The 8323-nt window shown below is 47.2% G+C and overlaps 1 pseudogene; it reads left to right on the top strand.

Moving 5' to 3' along the window:
* Positions 1-1542: 1542 nt before the first annotated feature.
* LOC136479927 (subtilisin-like protease SBT3.5) lies at positions 1543-7958 on the top strand (annotated as a pseudogene).
* The last annotated feature ends 365 nt before the right edge of the window (positions 7959-8323 follow it).

The following is an 8323-nucleotide window of genomic DNA, read 5'->3' as shown; positions in this document are numbered from 1 at the left end:
GTGTGACACATGTCAAAGAGTGAAACCTGAGCATCAAAGACCTGTAGGGTTACTACAACCAATGAAGATTCCTGAATGAAAATGGGAAGAAGTTGGTATGGATTTTATCATAGGATTGCCCCGTACTCAAAGAGGTTATGATTCAATATGGGTAATAGTGGATTGACTCACCAAGGTTGCCCACTTTTTACCAGTCAAGGCTACCTATACAGGTGCAAGACTAGCAGAATTGTACATGGAAAGAATAGTGTGCTTACATGGTGTTCTCAAGAAAATTGTGTCGGATAGAGGCACTCAGTTTACATCGCAATTCTAGCATAAAGTACATAGATCTTTGGGGACAAAGTTGAATTCCAGTTCTGCTTACCACCCGCAAACTGATGGACAAACTGAAAGGAAAAACCAGATTTTGGAAGATATGTTGAGAGCTTGTGCACTTCAGTATGGTGATAGTTGGGATAAGAGTCTATCATACGTAGAGTTCTCGTATAACAACAGTTATCAGAAGAGTCTCAAGATGGCACCTTTCGAGGCGCTGTATGGACGTAAGTGTAGAACGCCTTTGTTCTGGAATCAGACTGGAGAGACTCAAGTGTTTGGACCCAATGTCCTTAGAGACATGGAAGAACAAGTGAGAATGATTAGAGACAATTTGAGAGTGGCTCAGTCCCGACAGAAGAGTTACGCTGATACTCGTAGAAGAGAGCTGACTTTCAAAGTTGGTGATTATGTGTATTTGAAGGTGTCGCCAATGAGAAGTGTGAAAAGATTCAATATGAAGGGAAAGTTAGCACCAAGGTATATTGGACCTTTTAAGATCCAAGAGAGACGTGGAGAAGTAGCTTATCAGTTGGAACTGCCTGAGAGTTTGTCAGGTGTGCATGACGTGTTCCATGTTTCCCAATTGAAAAAGTGTTTGAGGGTACCAGAAGAGCAGATTCCTTTAGAAGAACTCGTTGTCAAGGAAGATCTTACTTATGAAGAGTATCCGATAAAGATCTTGGAAACCGCCAAAAGAGTTACAAGAAGCCGAACTATAAAGATGTGCAAGGTGCAGTGAAATCGATATACAGAGGATGAAGCTACTTGGGAAAGAGAAGAGGATCTGAGAAAATCTTACCCACAACTATTTGAGTAAGCAATCACCCAAATCTCGAGGACGAGATTCATTTTAAGGGGGGTAGAATTGTAACACCCTAATTTTGCATTTTCTAAAAAAAATAGTCAAATTGATTTATTTAAGCAATTTATGTGAGCAATCAAACATAGGAAAGTAATAATTTTTATAAAACTAAAATCAAATATAAGATTAGCTACAAGTGATGCATACATGCTGCTGCATATTATTTTGTGAATGTTTGGTAGTGATCAAAAATTTCAAAAAGAATTGAAATTTGAATTTAAAAAGCTTTTGGAAAAAATTGTTTGGAAAAAGAAAAAGGAAAATTCTTTCTTTTCTCCCCCTCCTCCGTTTTCGGCCCGAGCAGCCGCATAGCCCAGCTCCCACTCCCGCCGGCCCATTGCCCAGCCTTGCGCTCCGCAATGGCCTGCGCGGCCCAGCACCGCAACCGGCCAGCACTGCAGCAACCGCCGCGCCCTTCCCCGCGCTCAGTCGCTGACCGCCTGGCCCCGCCTGTCAGCTCCCCCACCTTCCTCCTGCAACCGTAGCCCGGTCAAGCCACTGCAGCAACTGACGCCCCGCTCCACGTGCATCGTGGGAGCGCCCTCCCCCCGTGCCCTGGCCTCTACAAAACGGAGCCCACGCCCGAGCCGCCCCCCCTGCTGCCGCTCCCCGCTCCATTTTTCACTCTCACTCACGCCTCGGAGCCCGCAACCGGCGCGCGAAGAAGTTCCGAGGACCGCCGTCCGCCGTCCACGTCGCCGTCTTCCCCGAGCCGACTCCGACCCCGATTTCTCCCACTGTGAGCCTCGCCATGCTTCCCTCTACCTCCCCATGCATTCAATTCATTGTTTCACGGCCCCTAGAGCTCTAACCGCATGTGTCGAGGATCTCCGGCCGCCGTCCATGGCAACCGCCGCCATGGCCTTCCCCTCCAGCCACCTCTTTGGCCTGGCCGAGATTCCCTGCTCCCCCGCTAACCCCCGGTGCCCTCGGTTCTTCGAACCGTGGCCCCTAGCCCCTGTACCATGCTCGTCGGAGTGCTTCACGCCGCCGGCCATGGAGAGCCGCCGTGGCTACACTGTTCCCCACCGGCGTCTCCTTCTCTCCCCCCCCCCCCCCCACATCTAATCCAAGCCCTCCATCGTCTGATCAACGGCCCTGGATGGCCGATACCCCTTCGCGGGTAAATTTGCTAAAGAGACCCTGAGCTTTTCTAAGTCCTAACCCATAGTCCAAAGCGCATTTCCCCGAGTACGCATTCTCGTTTTGAAAGCGTAAAGTTCACTGCTTTAGTCTAAAATACGTTTTCAGTATTTACAGAAATGCCATTTCAACTGTTTTGGTTATAAAATCGACGTTTTAGCTCCGAATTGATCCGTTCAAATCGCGTTAGCTTCGTAATTTCATAATCTACATGTTAGAACCACTGTTAGTCAAGTTTGGAACTTTTTAATTTCATGGTTAGATTTAATTAAATATATTGCTATAGGAAATCCCGTTTTAATCATAACTTTCGTATTTTAGCTCCGTTTTTCGTGAACTTCGCATTGACGTGATCGTAGCGAGACATAGATTACTTTCACAAACATTTTATCTTGTTTTCTATACTGTTGGTGTACTATTCTAATGATAGGAATGTTTACTTTGCATGAATGCTTTTGGAATGTTGTATGTTGCCGCGTTGGTCGCGTTCAGACGGTGAGGAGAACGTTGGAGACCAAGAATTCTTCGACGACCAGCAGGACCAGCAAGAGTTTGTGAACCAAGGCAAGTATAGCATGGGCCTACCTTGATGTCCTATTTCACTTTAATCAATTACTCATGTGCATGTGTCTAATTTTGATAACCCTAAGGACATTCTAGACAATTCATGACTTGTTCCCTTGACTCCTATGAGGAAATTGCATATGGGTAGATTGCTAGTGCTCTAACTGAACATGATCTACATGATGATGAATGGTTCTATGGAACCAAAAGTATAACATGTTTTATAACAACTGTTACATAGGGCGAAGGTGCAAATGACTTTTGATCATGTTGCTCCCGGCCCTCCATAAGGACTTATCTGTCGGCAAAAGCTGGGACTGACAGTGCAACTGGGAGAGTTATATGGCTCTGACTTTAGCTCAGTAATAGGACCTTTTCTAGCTAGTTAGAGGTTACCTTTTTGGCGCAAATGGGGCTTGCCACGTTGGGTATAGGGCTGCCTCTATTCCTATGTGTATAGCCGCGATGGATATGTGCCATAGGAAAGGGGGGTTCCTACATCTGCCTGTCAAGGAAACCTAGCGGCCCTAACTTGTTAGAGAAACTTATGAAATGGCTTCATAGTGTACCCTGCCCGCTCACCTTGGCAGTGACATGGGAGTAATTAACCCGAGCATATGGGAATCACGACTCGTGGTGAATGTGCACCACCTCTGCAGAGGGTAACAAACTGTTATAACAGCCGTGCTCACGGTCACGAGCGGCCCGGAAAACTCACAGAATAACTGGTTACTTGTTGTTGATCATTTAAGTTGTTCTATGATGATATATGATACACTTGACCCTGATATCTGTTCATATGGGATTAAATGGGAGCTTAAGCATAATTTGATAATACCTGAGAATAAAAGCTTGACCTACTAAAAATGCTAACTGCAGTAAACCAGAGTCAACCTTTTTGAGCTTCATAACCCCATGTTAACTTGTTAAATACGGGATGTACTTACGCTTGTTTATTTTCTTTATTTGGATAAAAATCCCGGATGGGTAACAGATGACAACGGGTATGAGGAATTCCCTGAGGATTTTTAGGCTTGTGGTCAACCAGTTGACCTTCCCTGTGATGAAGCCCCACGAGAGAGTTATCTTTTTATATTTCGCTGTGTGATGTAAGACTATGTTATATTATGAATTTGATGTAAGAGACACCGTGATGATACTTTATGTAATTTGTCAGCTTGTGTGTGTGATTGATCCCTGGGCACACACGAGTTTTGTGCATTCAATTTTATCCTTAAAATTGGGTGTGACACCAATCTTCTAACTCCGACTGATCTTACCACTGTCAACTCAATGGCGACTGTCAACACAATGCTGATAGCTAGTACCAACACCTTGTGCTCTTGTGCTTGTAGTCATATATATATAATTTGAATTTTTTTTGCGGAAAAATATAATGTAGGGGCGGTTCTACAAAAAGGTATTATAGGGGCAGCTGGTACTACGGCCGCCTCTACAAATCTATTTGTAGGGGTGGCTAGTGTTACCAGCCGTCTCTACAAATCAATTTGTAGGGGCGGTCTGGGAACCGCCCCTGCAAATACATGATTTGTAAAGACGGTATGATAGGGGCGACTAGTCTGGTCCCTCATCAGCCGTTCCTACAAAACGATTTTTAGTAGTGTAACGGCACATCGATCTGAGACAACATAGCAAACATGGCAGCATTCTCTAGTTCATCACGTGTCCCTGTAGCTTCGGCCCTCGTATTTACCTTTTGCGTTCTGTTATTGGCCTCTTGGGAGCACAGGCTCTCGCACGGTAAGCATGCATATATACCTGCTGACAATTTTATCAGTGTCACTAGCTATATATAGAGAGAGAGAGAGACACACACACACCGGTAGATTTGATATCTAGCTTGCTAATCAAGAACAATGTTATTATTAGGAAACTATGATTTGTAACCTGTAAATGTTTGCAGCTCTATATCGTGTACCTAGGAGATGTGAAACATGCGCATCCCGACGATGTAGTCGCTTCGCACCATGATCTACTCAGCAATGTTCTTGGAAGGCACGTGCTCGTATATATAATAGCCTCTTTAATTTCAGCCAGTTCATTTCCTTCCTCTGCTGGGTTTATATTTATTCTGCCCACTGAAGGTGATATATATATATATATATATATATATATATATATATATATATATATATATATATATATATATATATATATATATATTTATGCGTGTGTGAAATCATATATATGAACTTTTAGCATGGAAGATTCTGTGGCCTCCATGCTCCACAACTACAAGCATGGCTTCTCAGGCTTCGCGGCGATGCTCACTGAAGACGAAGCTAAACAGCTCGCAGGTGAGGAGTTTTGCGATCGCTTTACTCGATCCACAGCTAGCTGCAGCCTATGCGAAAGGCAAACTGTAATAGCTAACCACGCCCCGCCCGCTGCCTCCCCTTGTGGCGTTGTTAACTCTATCTATCTATCTACAGAGATTCCAGAAGTCATCAGTGTGGAACCTAGCAGAACATACACGACGGCAACCACCCACAGCTGGGACTTCCTTGGTCTGAGCTACCAAATGCCCAGCAACCTGCTCCACAAAGGCAGATACGGAGAGGACGTTATCATCGGGATCGTCGACACTGGTCCGTACACACTCTTACACGCATTTCTTCACTAGCCCCTTCTTGGCGCAAATCCAGCCTGATGCCCATCGATCTCTAACTTGCTTCGATCAGGTATCTGGCCGGAGTCGAGAAGCTTCAACGACGAAGGTTACCAGCCGGTGCCATCGAGGTGGAGAGGCGTGTGCCAGGTCGGAGAGGGATGGAACACCACCCACTGCAGCCGCAAGATCATCGGGGCTCGCTTCTACGATGCTGGACTCGACACGGAGGCCCTCCCCCTCCACAGGAGCGAGTACCTCTCGGCCCGGGACGCGAACGGCCACGGCACGCACACGGCGTCTACCGCGGCGGGCTCCGCCGTGGACGCAGCCAGCTTCCACGGCCTCGCGGCGGCGCGCCGCACGCCCGCATTGCCGTGTACAAATCTCTCTGACCCACAGAGGACGGCAATGGCCGCGGCAGCGAGGCGATGGTGCTCACGGCAATCGATGACGCCATACACGACGGGCCGGGGTGGACGTGCTGTCGCTGTCCCTTGGTGCCATCGCCGATTCCCAGGACTCGTTCGCCGCCCTGCATGCGGTTCAGAAGGGGATCGCCGTCGTGTTCGCCGGCGGGAACAACGGTCCGAGGCCTCAGTCCGTTGCGAATAATGCTCCGTGGGTCATCACCGTGGCCGCGAGTACGATTGATGATCGCTCGTTTCCTACCGTCATCCCGCTGGGAGACAAGCAGCGGATAGCGGTGGGTATACTATACATTATACAACGGAATACAAATACACTAGCTACACGCTCTGATGAACAATTAATCCCACTAGTCTTGCATGACTTTGACTTGTATAGAATTATTAAGTGATGATTACTCAATTTTGCAGGGACAATCTCTCTACTACCAAGAGAAGAACTCAACCGGGAGCAGTTTCAGAGGCCTTGCCGTTGCAGGCCTGTACGCTCAGCAACCCACAAATTTCACTTTATTTAATTTCACCCTGCTGTAAGTTTTGCTACACCCTACATCTACATCACACACGTCTTGAAGCTGCTGAGCAGTTAATTTTTGCCTTGTTTGATTAGCTGCACAGCGGAAGCTCTGAATGGTACGGATTTGAAAGGCAAGACTGCATTATGCTTTCAAACACAATTCCAAAACGCGATGCGAAACGTCCTTGCTGCCGGGGGCTCGGGTCTTATTTTCGCTCAATATGCCGCCAATTCTCTAGATGTCACAGCTAACTGTGGAGGAATTGCTTGTGTTCTTGTGGACATTACACTGGGAACTGGCTGGATTCTAAAATACATGAGAGCCGCGAGGTACACTGTGCATCTTGTTGACTATTATAAGCTTCTTCTTTTTAAAATGGATCGCAGCTGCTTCCTCTCTCGCATGAATTCCTGATTAATCGCATTAACTTAATTTTAACAAGCAGCTCTCCGGTGGCAAAGATTAGACCAGCACGTAGCGTTGCAGGTAAAGAGTTACTGGCTCCCAAAGTCGCAGCCTTCTCCTCCAGAGGTCCATCCATCGACTACGCTGATGTTATCAAGGTATACCAAGGCAGTATGCACTACTACAAGCCATGACAAACCATGCATATATGTATCTAACTCCACTACTGTTTCTTCCTCAACAGCCTGACATAACTGCACCTGGTGCTAGCATCTTAGCAGCAATGAGAGACTCCTATAAGTTTGACACAGGGACATCAATGGCTGCTCCACACGTATCAGGCATAGTTGCACTGCTGAAATCTCTGCACCCAGACTGGTCTCCTGCTGCGCTCAAATCTGCTATTGTCACCACTGGTCAATATGTTAGCACAACAATTAATCTACCATTAATTTACACAGATTACGAACGCATGAATAGTTTACTATAGGCAGCAACACTACAATTGCCTTACCTCTGTTTCTTTTTGCATTGTGAAGCATCTGTGACTGACGAACACGGCATGCCCATACTGGCTGAAGCCTGAAGGGTTGCCTAGGAAGATTGCTGACCCATTTGACTATGGAGGTGGCCACATCAACCCTAACAGAGCAGCAGATCCTGGCCTGATTTATGACATCGATCCAATCGATTACGACCAATTCTTTCGCTGCAGTATCGACACATCCGTTAGCTGTAATGCAACATCGGTGCCAGGGTATCTCTTGAACCTGCCATCCGTTTTGGTTCCAAATCTGAGGCATCCAGTTACCGTGCCGAGAACTATCACAAATGTTGGTGAGGTCGATGCAGTTTACCACGTCGTTGCGGTTGAGAGCCCTGCTGGAGTCAAGATCGAAGTTGAGCCGTCGGTTCTTGTGTTCAATGCTGCAAACAAGGTTCACACATTTCGGATCAAGTTATCACCTATGTGGAGGTTACAAGGGGATTACACATTTGGCAGCCTTACGTGGTACAATGATCATAGGACAGTGCGCATTCCAGTTGCAGCCCGGATCACGATTCATGATTTCTTTGCAGATGTTTGATAAGAATGATAGATTGATCTCTAATCCCAAACTGGGCCCAACGGCCCAGTTGGGCCTTTGATTCGTGTCCTGATCGGGGGCGTCCAGCCCACTATGGTTGGAGGGCCCCTGTCACACTGCGCAATATATAGAGGTGGGGGCCGACGGCTCTGAGTACGAGATTCGCCTGAGCCGAGCTCCCCACCGAAACCTAAACCCTAATCCCGATCAGAGAGGGGTGCAGCCAGTGACAGGAAGCCACCAGTCGCGCCGCCCCGCTCCACCGACGTCGACGACTTCATTGACCTCTTCCCCGAACGTCGCTGCCCGTGCGCAGACTTCACCGACGAACGAGATGGCGGCTTCTGGACCATCTCCCTCTGTGG

This window comes from Miscanthus floridulus, chromosome 9, assembly GCF_019320115.1.
Source record: "Miscanthus floridulus cultivar M001 chromosome 9, ASM1932011v1, whole genome shotgun sequence".
In the NCBI taxonomy this organism is placed as follows: Eukaryota; Viridiplantae; Streptophyta; class Magnoliopsida; order Poales; family Poaceae; genus Miscanthus; species Miscanthus floridulus.
This window is presented reverse-complemented; position numbering and strand designations above follow the sequence as displayed.